Here is a 13,143-nt window from a genome sequence, read left to right as displayed (position 1 = left end):
CATTCATGTATGGGATGTAGGTGTATATAAGGTATATGCGCGCGGTGTGCGCGTCGACGCATGCGCATTCGTGTGTCCAACTAAAGCCTATGTCAGTAGTCAATATTGTGAAACTAGCTCGAAAACATAAGACATATCTTTATATTTTCGAGTTGTGTATATATATATACATGCGTACATACATATCTATCTGTATGCACTTGTATATATATATATGTGTGTGTGTGTGTCTGAGTGTGTGTGTGTGTGTGTGTGTACGTATACACATGTCTGTTCGTATGGCGGTAGGTGCATATGCTAATGTATATATAACCTATATATATAGATACCATATATAATAATATAGATATATATTATATATATTATATATATTATATATGTATATATATATATACACATATAGATATATATACATATAGTATATATACATATATATACATACATATATATATATACACATATATATGTGTAAAATATATATATATATACAAGTACATTACAGATAGATATGTATGTACGCATGTATGTATGTGTGTATGAATGTATGTATGTATGTATGTATGTATGTATGTATGTATGTATGTATGTATGTATGTATGTATGCATGTATGCATGTATATATGTATGCATGCATGTATGTGTGTATGTGCATATGTATACAGACTGGTTAATTGCTCATATTTCTTTTATGAGATTATGAAAAATTTAGCCGTGTTGCTGCCAAGATGAATTCATTAATTTGTAATGTCCATGGCCGACGTATTTATATTTTTTTCAAAGCCTTCACAATCTAATCTCTTATCTATGTAATGACTTCATTTTAGCATAAAATGGGATTTATATTGGTAAACATGTTGTGTTTTGTGTTTTTCAAAGTATCGTCGCTTTTTTTTTAACCTTTTTTTTTATTTTTATGTCTAATGGTGAAGTTTCTGCTGGTTTCAAAATAAAACATTTGAACGGAGAGGTTAGCTGGAAGTTTGTTTGGAGAGCTTTCTCTGTGATATAGCGTTTATACATACATATAAATATATATATATATATGATATATACATATATGAACATACGCGCACACAGACATCCATATATATGTTGTCGCTTTTATGTATAGGCAATTTCCAATATAATTGAATATTTAGTCTACATTTTTGCCGTGTAATTCTGTGATTTATTTTATAATTTATCAAATGGACTTTTTATTTTTATTAAAACGTCTGCCCTCGTTACCCCTCCAACACCCGTTTCCCACCCGTTCACCACAGCTGCCGTTGTTGTGACTTGTTATTGTCGTGGTTGTTGTTGTTGTTGCCGTTGTTATAGTTCTTTAACTAGAAACCAAAAATTCCTATGATCCTATGCATTCCAGCCATGGCTAACACTTCGAATTTTTAAGCAAATTGCATCAAGGCCTTCATTATTAAGTATACCATAACTTACCTAAGGATTGTAGGATGTGTGTCATATGTCAGTTTGGCTGCTATTTCTAGTAGATGGACGACCAAATCTTCCAAGATTTGTGAGGAAATGCTCCAGTGCGAAAACTTCAGTAGGCAGAGTCGGTAGAGCATCCAACCAAATTTAGTTACTTCCTTCTATATTCAGTATTTGAATCGGTGACGAAGGAATCTTTATTCTTTTGTCGCTCTCTTGGGAAGGAATCAAACAGCAGATCGATATAATCGAATGGTCCCTCCTTCTCTATATATTTAAATTGATGTGTGACTTTATTAGGGATCTTTATACAGATGAGGTCACTTTTATATCATGTACTTCCGGGGTCAACGAAAAGAGGAAAAAAAATCAACCAAATATGGCATTCGATATAATCGGAGGAGCAACAACGAAATGTAATGGCCCTAGTTCCTAGGCTAGAAAATATTAGTCTTATAATTCGGCAGACAAAATTTTTACAGACATTTCTTCCGGCTGTTTACGTTCTGAGTTCATATACAACCGAGGACAAATTTGTCTTTCATCGCTTCTGGGGTCGATGTAATCAACTTACTGCTTCCTCCTTGCTTGCCTTGAACAAAAATTAATATTATTATTATTAATTATTATTATTTAAGGCGCCGAGCAGGCGGAATCGTTAGAAAGTTAGGCGAAATACTTAGCGGTAGTCTGTCTGCCGCTACGTTCTGAGTTCAAATTCCACAGAGGTCGACTTTGCCTTTCATCCTTTCAGGGTCGATAAATTAAGTACCAGTGAAAACACTGGGGTCGGTGTAATCGACTAGCCCCCTCGCAAAAAATTTCAGTAGTAGTAGTAGTAGTAGTAGTAGTAAGATCTACAACTACTACTGAAATTTTTGCAGTCATTATCGTCGTTGTTTAGAATCAGGTACACCTTGAATTGAGAAGTTCTGAGATCAGAAATGATCCAGTGATGACCATCCCGTCTGTATTATATATAGGACTACATTATCCAATATATTCTTCTGTTTTAAGAGAGTAATGTTTAGCTTCAGTTATATGTGGCTGCTATTTTTAACAGGTCAAGCGGCTCTTTCATTGATCTTAATCACCTTCGTTCTTTGCTGAAGTGGAAGCGGATGTCCGGTCTGTGGAAATGAAATCAGTGAGCGAATAACGTAGACGTTTCTAGTTGGGAAAAGATTTTAAAAAATCGATACTGGCTACAATCGCAGCTGTGTGAGGCAAATGAAGTCTCGATCTATCGATCTATAGATTGGCAAGGTATTGAGTGATTGCTTGTAGCATTAAATTGACTCGTCACGATGACGCACGTCACTGTTACTTCGTGTGATGGGGAGAGAGAAAGAGAGAAAGAAAAGTGCAGCGGTGGGAAGGCAGTTAAAAGGCAGAATGTTTCTATGGATGCACACTGTTTCCTCGTTGGGCTTCGTGCAAGGGTAATGCTTGCCCCTCGGTCTTCAGGTCCAGGAATACGTTTAGAAAGTCACCTTTTGTCAAATTGGTGGTGGCCAATACAGATAGGTCGTGTAGATTACAGCTTCAACCATACAGGCAATCCAACCTAGTACCAGTAGGTTTTAATCCGGCATCAAAAAATGTGGAGATGTTCCCACGAAAATACTCTTGTAATATAGTGTTAGTTGTCCCTCGACGACATCCTGCCATATATAGCATCTAATGGAACGAACTGATGTTGCTAAATAAACCATTGACCATATTGCAGCTTCCAGACATAGCGGCAAGACCTACATATCTATATCCTGTTCGGCCGCGCTGGCCTAAAACAAAGACAATAACTGATCTCAATTCCAGACCAATAACACTACGTGACCTGAGTTGACCAACTGAGGTTTAATGTCTAGAAGCCATCTTGAATTTGCCTCATATCATGTTACTCGATCTCTAGACGCCTGACAAGTTCAGTTCGTTCTAGGAGCATATGAAACTCTGAGTTGCATGAAGCTGAGTTAAACTGTTAAATAATATATGTAGCTCCTACCGAATGTGTTGACAGCCACTTTTTTCGTTTGCCCACTCATCGTGTGTGTATGTATGTGTGCGTGTATATGTATATGTGTATATGTATAGGTCTGTATATATGTGTGTGTGTATGTGATGGGAAGGGCGTCTGTAAGTCTATGTATATATGTATATATATACATACAATTTCGGCACAAGGCCAGCAATTTCAGGGAAGGAGTTAAATTGATTATGTCGACTACTACCCCACCTCCGTACACAGCTGGTACTTATTTTATCGACTCCCGAAAGAATGAAAGAATTTGAACTCAGAACGCAATGACGGACAATATGTCACTACACATTTTGCGCGACGTGCTAACGATTCTGCCAGCTCGCCATCAGCTCACGCATATAGTCACAAGTTTGTACGATTCATTGATCTCGTCTTACCATTCATCGATCCAATAATCGATCACTGCAACCCGTCCACCCATCTATTCATCCACCCCTCCGTCCACTCGTCTCTTCATTCAATTAAGAAAGCTAAAACAGACTAAGACACATGCATGAGATGGGACCAGTCGCGAAAGAGGAGTAAAGATTTTCGGATTACGTCAACGTAAAGAAATCAGAGACTTAAGCGCCCTCTATCGACGGAGTTGATGTTTGTTGTGTATTCTGAGCAAACATATGTCGAAGTAGATAGGTGAGTTAAGTTTCAAAACACAAGTCGTGAATATAAACAATGTGTCCATCAATCCATTTTATGTCTGTGAGCGGGTTATTCACTCTCTTTCTGTCTGTCTGTCTGTCTGTCTGTCTGTCTCTCTCTCTCTCTCTCTCTCTCTATATATATATATATATATATAATATATATATATATACACGCACATATATGTGAGTATGCATGTGTGCGTATGGGTGTAATATATATATATATATATATTATATATATATATATATATATATATATATATATGTGTGTGTGTGTGTTTGTATATATATATGTGTGTGTGTGTGTGATATACATACAGAAATGCATACATGCATACATATATGTATAAATGTGTGTATACATCAATAAATACGAATATAAGTGTATGTGTGTGTGTGTATATATATATATATATAGAGAGAGAGAGAGAGAGAGAGAGAGAAAGAGAGATAGGTTGAATATTTTGCACAAATATTTATATACACATTTAGTTTACCTAGACATTTATACGTACTCACACAATTATATATACATTCACATATATAGACATACACACACTAACTAACACGTACAAATACATACGCACACCTAGATAAACATACATATCGATATACATACTCGCGCGCGCACATACACATACACACACATGTGTGTGAGTCATTTATTATTTATTGCACATTTATCATTTTTGCCCATTAGTGACGAGAAAATTATTTGTGCACACATCATCAGACTAGGTTTCTCTTGAATCGACACGGTACAGGTTTGAACTTGGGACCTCAAATAACTGGTCACTGTTATTATGTTAACTACGACCACAGCATTTACAAGTTAAAATCCAAGGATGAGCAGTAAAACGTGATCCGTTTCCTATGAGTTCAACGTGTATCTAGGACCATGTCTTATGAACACTTTCATTGCAAAGGGAAACAGCTGTCATGTTGTTGCGGATTGTCTAAAACTGGATTGCAAAAACTGAAATGTGGTCACTGAAGTACCACATATTACGATGAAACCGCCTTCTTTGCTACGCCCTCCGCTGATTCTGTGAAGTTGTTTTTCGTAAAAAGACAGATGACCATAGGTGAAGTGACAGATAATATACAAATTATCTTTCGTTCTGTTAAAGAAATTCTCTTCAGTCTTGACGGAATTGTTACAGCATGACGCAAGATTGAGTATTAAGAATAATGACGAAACGATTGTAAATAAAGTATTAAAATAATTTTCTATTTCCATTCTTTGACATTTGTCATTATAATTTATGTATATCTGTGAATTTTCACATAATTGAAGAAATAGAGAGAAAAACCTCTCCATTTTCAATTTGCCGATATCTGTGGAAGTGCTTGCATATGTATGTATGTATGTATGTATGTATGTATGTATGTATGTATGTATGTATCTATGTATCTATGTATGTATGTGTGTGTGTGTATGTATGTATGTATATACACATAGATAGCAGCTGCTTTCTCGTATATAAGCAAAGCCATTGCTAGAAAGAACTATTAAAATAAGTCATTGATGATGCAATGTGGGACCCTTGTATAACTCTTGAGCCTAGCTAAGAAATTTCACATTCTATTACATAATGCAGAGCTGTGCTGGCCGGCAGAGGGAACAGGTGCCACAGTATGAGGCCTTTTGACATGCCTTTCCAATCCTCCAACTGAAAGCCACGCCTTTCCACAGGTTGCACATGTTCTGTTGTGATCAATACCCGTATCACAATTTACAAAGGATTGATTCCTGTGAGTTCTTTGATGGCTGACCAAACCTATTTTTTTACTACCCACAAGGGGCTAAACACAGAGAGGACAAACAAGGACAGACAAAGGGATTAAGTGCGTAACTGGTACTGAATTTATCGACCCCGAAAGGATGAAAGGCAAAGTCTACCTCGTCGGAATTTGAACTCAGAACGTAACGGCCGACGAAATACTGCTAAGCATTTCGCCCGGCGTGCTAACATTTCTACCAGCTCGCCGCCTGCATGACTCCAACATTTCCTTCTTGTGTTATAATGGTTACAGATTTATCCAACTGTTCTCCAACCAAGAATACTTTAAATAAACATCTTGCTAAAATTATCTGACGAGGATATCGACTACAACTACGGCAACTCCAGTGTTAGTGAAGCGGTATGTGTTTACATAGAACATTATGAACAAGAATACCGAAAGTATCTATAATGTTGATAAAAATTCGAATACTTTAGCTACGGAGAATGCTGGCGATGCAAAAAACATACAAATAGTCTCTTAAGTAAAATAACTGGGAATCATATAGGTATGTTTCGAGGATAGTTATTTTCTCATCGTTCAAGCTTCTCCCTTTATGCTTTGACTATCCAGAGAAAAGAAATATTGGGTTGTCCGGAAAGTTCGTGACGATTTTTAAAGGAAAGAAAAAGGTCAATAAATATTTGCCATTACATTTTTAATCAACTAAATATGAACCATTTTGTTGCACAATGCGTCTCCATCTTTCCTTTAACTTGAAAATACCCTCTTCCCAGAATTGAGGTGGTTTCATGACAAAGAATTCATCAAGGTATCTTTTTACGTCATCCAAGGAATTGAAATTTTTACCATTAAGATTATTCTGCAGAGACCTGAATAAGTGGAAATCCGAAGGAGCAATATCTGGTGAATATGGAGGATTGGAGTAACATATCTCAGCCGAGCTGCAACAATTTTTGTCTGGTACCCAAAGCATCAAGTACCGAAAATGAACTTTCTTATCTTCCATTTTAAAGGGTTACACAGACACACAAATACACGCACTCACACAGACACAGATACACACACACATATACACACATACGCACATACAAATTATCGAAAAACAACGAAGACTTCCCCCGCGCACTCGGAAATCTTTATTTTACACTAACTACAGCATCTGCAGCAACGCTTCTCTACTCATCCCTTCATCTCAACATTACATTTAGTAAAACATCTCCGACTTTACCAAATCCACCACCACTACTACTACTACTATCGCTACTACTACCACCTGTAGAGTTATATCATTTTCGTTCCATCGCTCCGCTATATAATTCAGACGCCCCCACGAAACAGCTGCCAGCAACCATTACCACCACGACCACCACGACGAGGACAACAACGAGGACAGACACCACTTCAGTCATCCGTCTCCACCACCACCACCAACACCACCGCCGCCACTACCACCACCACCACCACCACCACCATCACAACCACCGCTAATCTTGTATATTTATCAATTCTTCCCAACGCATGCATAGGTCAGTGAGTTAAGAGAAGTAGAAGAGTTCGCCTTCCCCAACCCCCCGTCACCGCCACCGCCACCGCCACCGCCACCGCCACCGCCACCACGGCCCCCACCGTCCGTGCAGCGGAGCACTGCAAGCACTACTGTATCAGCAGTCAGTGACGCGAATCGAACTCACGACTTATCAGTCGGCAAGTTCACTCCATCGTGAATTTTCGCATGAATAATGAACGCACAACAGTCTGCGTGGTGCCGTAATTCACTTAAAACAAACCTCCTCCTCCTTCTCCTCCTCCCAATTTGTTTATTTATTTATTTCACAGCTGTTCATTCTCCCCTGCCTCTATATCTTCCCTCCCCACTCCCCCCCCGAAGCACACCTAAACAGTGAACCAAAGAAGAATCTGCTACGCAACGCGGTCGTTGCGTTTGCTAAAAATAGCAGTTGAAATACCTTTCGAATCGCATTTTACTGTCTTTTCAATGAACTGAAAGACGTATTGAATGATATAAGCCTGGAGGCTGGTTGGGTCTGGTGGATTAAAAGCTGAGATGATGGGTTAAGCAACAACAACAACAACAACAACAACAACAAGATAACTAAATATACGTCAACGAGTTTGTTTCTATGTGGTCTTGTCGACCTGCTAGAAATAACAGCCAAATCTCTCTTAAAATACACCAGAGTCGTGTAGAAATGGAATAGATATTAAAGCAGTTTGATTAAAAGTCAGTCAAGACTAACATAGGTGCTTATGAGTCAAAACTTGAGCCTCTATGTGAGAAGTGAATCTGCTAGAAATAGTAGCCCTTTTCTTCCATTAACATTCAACTCTCTTTTAAAAAAACTCGAAGGACATCCCCCAGTCCCCGTCGGAGGGTATCTTCAATCCAACCCGCCTCGGTGCCTGGGGGTAACCCACACACCCAGGCTCTTATTAATTTCCTCCCGCAGTACGACGGTGGGGGGGGGGACAGAATTTCGTTGCCCTCTAAAGGCTGACTCGCAAATGTGCAAACCTTTTCCCGGTGGTCAAACAGCAACCATACGGTTGCATGCTTGACACCACGGGATATGTATTCCACAGAGGACAAATAGTCTTTCAGTTCATTTTCTAAAACTGGTTTTGGGAAGACGGTGATGGAATCAAGAACTTTAGAATAAGTTCTAACCACCACCGTCCTCTCCTCCATATCTTTTAACCACTACTTAGGTGGGTTAATTTCCCGCTCCAAGACAGAGTTCTTCTTTTTAAGTTCCTTCTCTGCCATGTCCAAAAAAACAGTTCAAAAGTAGTTAAAAAAACAGTCCGTCCCCAAAAAATTAAAACCGAATAAAAATAGAAGTAAAACAAAATAAAAGAGAAGGAAAGGAAACACACACATACATATAGAGTGATGGACTGGGTCTAAAAATATTGGTTGCCAGGAGATTAAGGGGACCCACCCACAACTACAAGAGAGCCTACCCGCAGCTACAAGGGGCCCACCCGCAACTACAATGCTATCATTTAATTTTTTTTTTTTCTGTTTTGTTAAAAGTATTCTTTTCAACTGTTTACAAACACAGCCAGGCTGAAATAATTAATGCATTCTTCAGGAGTGAATGAAAAATTCCCAAACTTGAGTGGATGGGCCCCTTAGATATTAACACGGGCCCATATATATGGATTCAAATGGCGCAGGGGCCCACTTGCCATCGGGCAAGCTGGCAACCTGGCCAGTCTCTCTATATATATATAGTTAATCCAAACATGAAAACACCAAAAGAAAACACAACAACGCGAGGATGTGGAACAAATATAGTATTATTGGACGCTCAGGAAGGAAGGGAAGAAGGAGGGCTCTACATTTCGAGCGGAGCTCTTCGTCAGAAACATAGGAAAAGGAAAGATCCAGAGAAGAGAAAACGGAGGAAAAAAAATCGCCAACGGTACACACGTGGTCACATTTTGAATGGTCACATTTTGAAATATATATATATATATATTTATTTGTAGACACAAATGTGACTGTGTGATAAGAAGCTTGCTTTCCAACCACATGGTTCCGGGTTCAGTCCCACTGCGTGGCACCTTGCGCAAGTGTCTTCTACTGTAGCCGCGGGTCGACCAAAGCCCTGTGAGTGGATTTAGTAGATGAAACTGAAAGAAGCTCATCGTATACGTGTGTGTGTGTGCGTGTGCGTTTGTGTGTGTGAATGTGCGTATGTGTGTTTGCCTCCTCCCCATCGTTTACGTTCCTGTAACTTAGCAGTTCAGCAAAATATGACGATAAAATAAGTGCTAGGCTTATAAAGAATGAGTCTTGGGGACAATTTCTTCGACTAAAAAACCCTTCAATGTGGGTACTCCCAAATGGCCGCAGTCAGATAACTGAAACAAATGAAAGCCTAAAAGACTATATATATATGTATATTTTCTATCCTTTATTTGTTGGACGGCAGCCATGTTGGAACACCACCTGGAAGGGTTTAATCGAACAAATTGACCCGGTCTCTTTTGCCGAACCACTAAGTTACGACGACGTTAACGAGCCACACCAGTTGTCAGTCGTTGGTGAGGACAAACACAAAGACACACACGCACCCGCAGGCACACACACATATGTATGTGTGTATGTGTATATAAACATATATATATATATATATATATAATATAATTCGAGACAAAACCACTATTTTAAAACCAAACAAGGAAAGACTTAATCAATACATAAAATTTTAATATAAATTTAATTAAATAAACCGCCACTACAATTATTTAATTTAATTTATATTAAAATTTTATGTATTGATTAAGTCTTTCCTTGTTTGGTTTTAAAATAGTGGTTTTGTCTCGAATATATTATATAATATTTTATTATAAAATTGGATTTAACCCTAAATCTGATTTTTCCCTGTAATTTTGGATTCATTCCCTAATATTTATTATTATATATATATATATATATATATATGGCCTGCTCGCTTAGCCAGCGGGGTGGCATCATTTGAAGGCTAAAACAATGCGAAGCGCATTGTGACCAGCGATGTGTAGCTACATCTGATAGCCTGGTCGGTCACGGTGATCACGGTGATATATATATATATATATATATATACACACACACACACACAGTAATTCTTCGACTATCGCGGATGCTACGTTCCAACTCACCCCGTCCCCCCGCGATAAGTGAAAATTCGCGAAGTGAAAACCGTACTGTACTGTATATATATATATATATATATTATTATTTATGTAATTTGAATATATTTATTTTATTATAAATACAAAGTAACACCACAGAGGAATCGACGGAAGCTTAAGTAATAAACCGCGATAGGTGAACCGCGATATGGCGAGGGATTACTGTATATATATATATGCATATATTTACAGGAAGCTAATTATATGTTTGGTTATAGACTGTCCAATAGTATCTTATCCATAAAGCGCTTTAGCGTTATAGACCTCTCGCGAGACTCCAATAGCCGCGGACCTATATCTCGAGTTACACACACACACATACATATATAAATACTGTAAATCCTCGAGTATAATCAGCATTTTTTCCCCCAAATTTAAAGGTCAAAATCCCTAGTGCGTACGAGGTTAAAAATGAAAATTATTTTCTGAGCAATGTCCGAGTCTTTATTTGCTGTCTGGTTATGTGTATTCAGACGCATTTTGTGATGTCGGGCGTGAAAATACCTTAAGCTAAGGCTGAAAGCAATGAAGTCATAAAAGAATCATCCATAATTTTCAATAAGCAACATTTCTTAAACGTTATTACTGTTATTTCTTTATTTTCTGCAAACAAAATGCACAAAAAAGCTACACGTTTGCATTATGTTATATATACAATAATAATAAAGGACGTTAGCGTATACAGTTTTACAAACCAAGGACACCTTGACTCAAGTTAGAGAAGAGATGCGTATTATACACAAGGTTTAGGTTTTTCAGAGGTACAGCCCCCTAAAAATCCCCTGCGTATTATACTCAAGAGCGGACTATACTCGAGGATTTACGGTACACAGATATAGATATGCGACGGGCTTCCTTCTGATTCCGCATACCAAATATACTCACAAGGTTTTGGTCGGTTCTTGGGCTATAGTAGAAAACACTTGCCCAAGGTTCCACGCTGTGAAGCTGAATCCGACATATTCACAGACATACATACGGACGTGCATTTTGTGCGTACAAACATTCTTAAAGTTAATCCACACATTTATAGACACATGCCTGCATTCATAGAATCATACATATACAAACATATATACATAGATGCATGCATACATACATACATACATACATACATGCATACATACATACATACATGCATACATACATACATACACACATATACATACATGCATGCATACATGCATACATACATACATACATACATACATGCATACATACATACATACACACATATACATACATACATGCATGCATACATGCATACATACATACATACATACATACATACATACATACATACATACATACATACATACATACATACAAGCATACTGTACGAGTTACTTGCAACGTCAGTGTGAATGAATGACATTGAAAAGCGAAGAATCCGCCATCACCATGGATGATAAATGGACGCGATAAAACAACAGACACTATGCTCTCTCCCCAGCACCCCCTCTCTCTCTCTCTCTCCCCCTCTCTCTCTCTCTCTCTCTTTCTCTCCATCTAATATTCCTTTCCTGTCTGTTTCATTCCTCTTCCTCTCCTGCTTGGCTACCATTTACGCTTGCATCATGTATCGGACACGTTATTTTCGTTGTTTTTATCAGGATTTAGAGCCTTTTTTTTATTTTTGGTTTTTCGTTCCTTTTTCGTTATTTGTTTTACTTTTAACCTTTTAAGCTTCTCAAACCTTAGCCATGCACAGAAGCACACGCGCCACACACACGCACACACACGCGCACACACATACACACATACATATACAATACTCACAGCACACGCATTCATGTGCAACACATATACGCATGCAGACATACCACATACACATACACACACACGCATACATATACGCACGCAAACACATCTAGTCACGTCCTGTACCAATCTGGAAAAAGCCTTCATCGCCTGCTGAATCGACTTCCGGTTGACATTTTTTATTTCACTTTTATTCTATTTTATTATTTTTTCCATTTATTTTATTTTATTTTAACATTTCTCTCAATAAAATAGTGTATTTATTATTTATTTTTTTATATTATTATTTGTTTGTTTTATATATTTGTTGGTTTAATCGTTGGCGTTGCTTATTTGTTTGTATGACGGGTGTATATATAGACGTGTGCCTCGCTCTCTCTCTTTTTCTCTCTCTCTCTCTCTTTCTCTCTCTCTCTCTCTGTAAAAATGGAGTGGAGCGTGTGCGCATGCGAGTGTGTATGTATATGTGTGTATCTATGTATGTATGTATGTATGTATGTATGTATGTAAGTATGTATGTATGTATATTTGTATGTATATTTGTATGTATGCTTGTATGTATGTATCTATGCATGTGTGTATCTATGTATGTATGTATGTATGTATGTATGTATGTATGTGCATGTGTATGTATGTATATATATGTGTATGCATGCTTGTATGTATATGTATGTAGATAGATACTCGCACGCGTGATTGCGTTTGTGCGCCTTATGTATACGCGCGCGCGCGCGTGTGTGACTGCGCATGGGCATTATATGAATGTGTCTATGGTGAGAAGAAATAGTTGAACAAACTGTATAGAAATAATTTTGG

The 13,143-nt window shown here is 37.9% G+C and overlaps 1 long non-coding RNA gene across 1 annotated transcript in view; it reads left to right on the top strand.

Moving 5' to 3' along the window:
• The first annotated feature begins 6,583 nt into the window (after nucleotides 1-6,583).
• The window catches only part of LOC118761872, a 16,285-nt gene continuing 9,725 nt past the window's right edge, over nucleotides 6,584-13,143 (top strand). Inside the window, exons 1-2 of the long non-coding RNA XR_004997699.1 lie at nucleotides 6,584-6,594; nucleotides 7,528-7,529. This is a non-coding gene — a long non-coding RNA (uncharacterized LOC118761872). The remainder of the gene's footprint in view (nucleotides 6,595-7,527; nucleotides 7,530-13,143) is intronic.

The sequence above is a fragment of the Octopus sinensis genome, unplaced genomic scaffold, assembly GCF_006345805.1.
Source record: "Octopus sinensis unplaced genomic scaffold, ASM634580v1 Contig18244, whole genome shotgun sequence".
Taxonomy (NCBI): domain Eukaryota; kingdom Metazoa; phylum Mollusca; class Cephalopoda; order Octopoda; family Octopodidae; genus Octopus; species Octopus sinensis.
The sequence above is the reverse complement of the archived record's forward strand: the minus strand, read 5'-3'. Positions and strand labels throughout refer to the sequence as shown.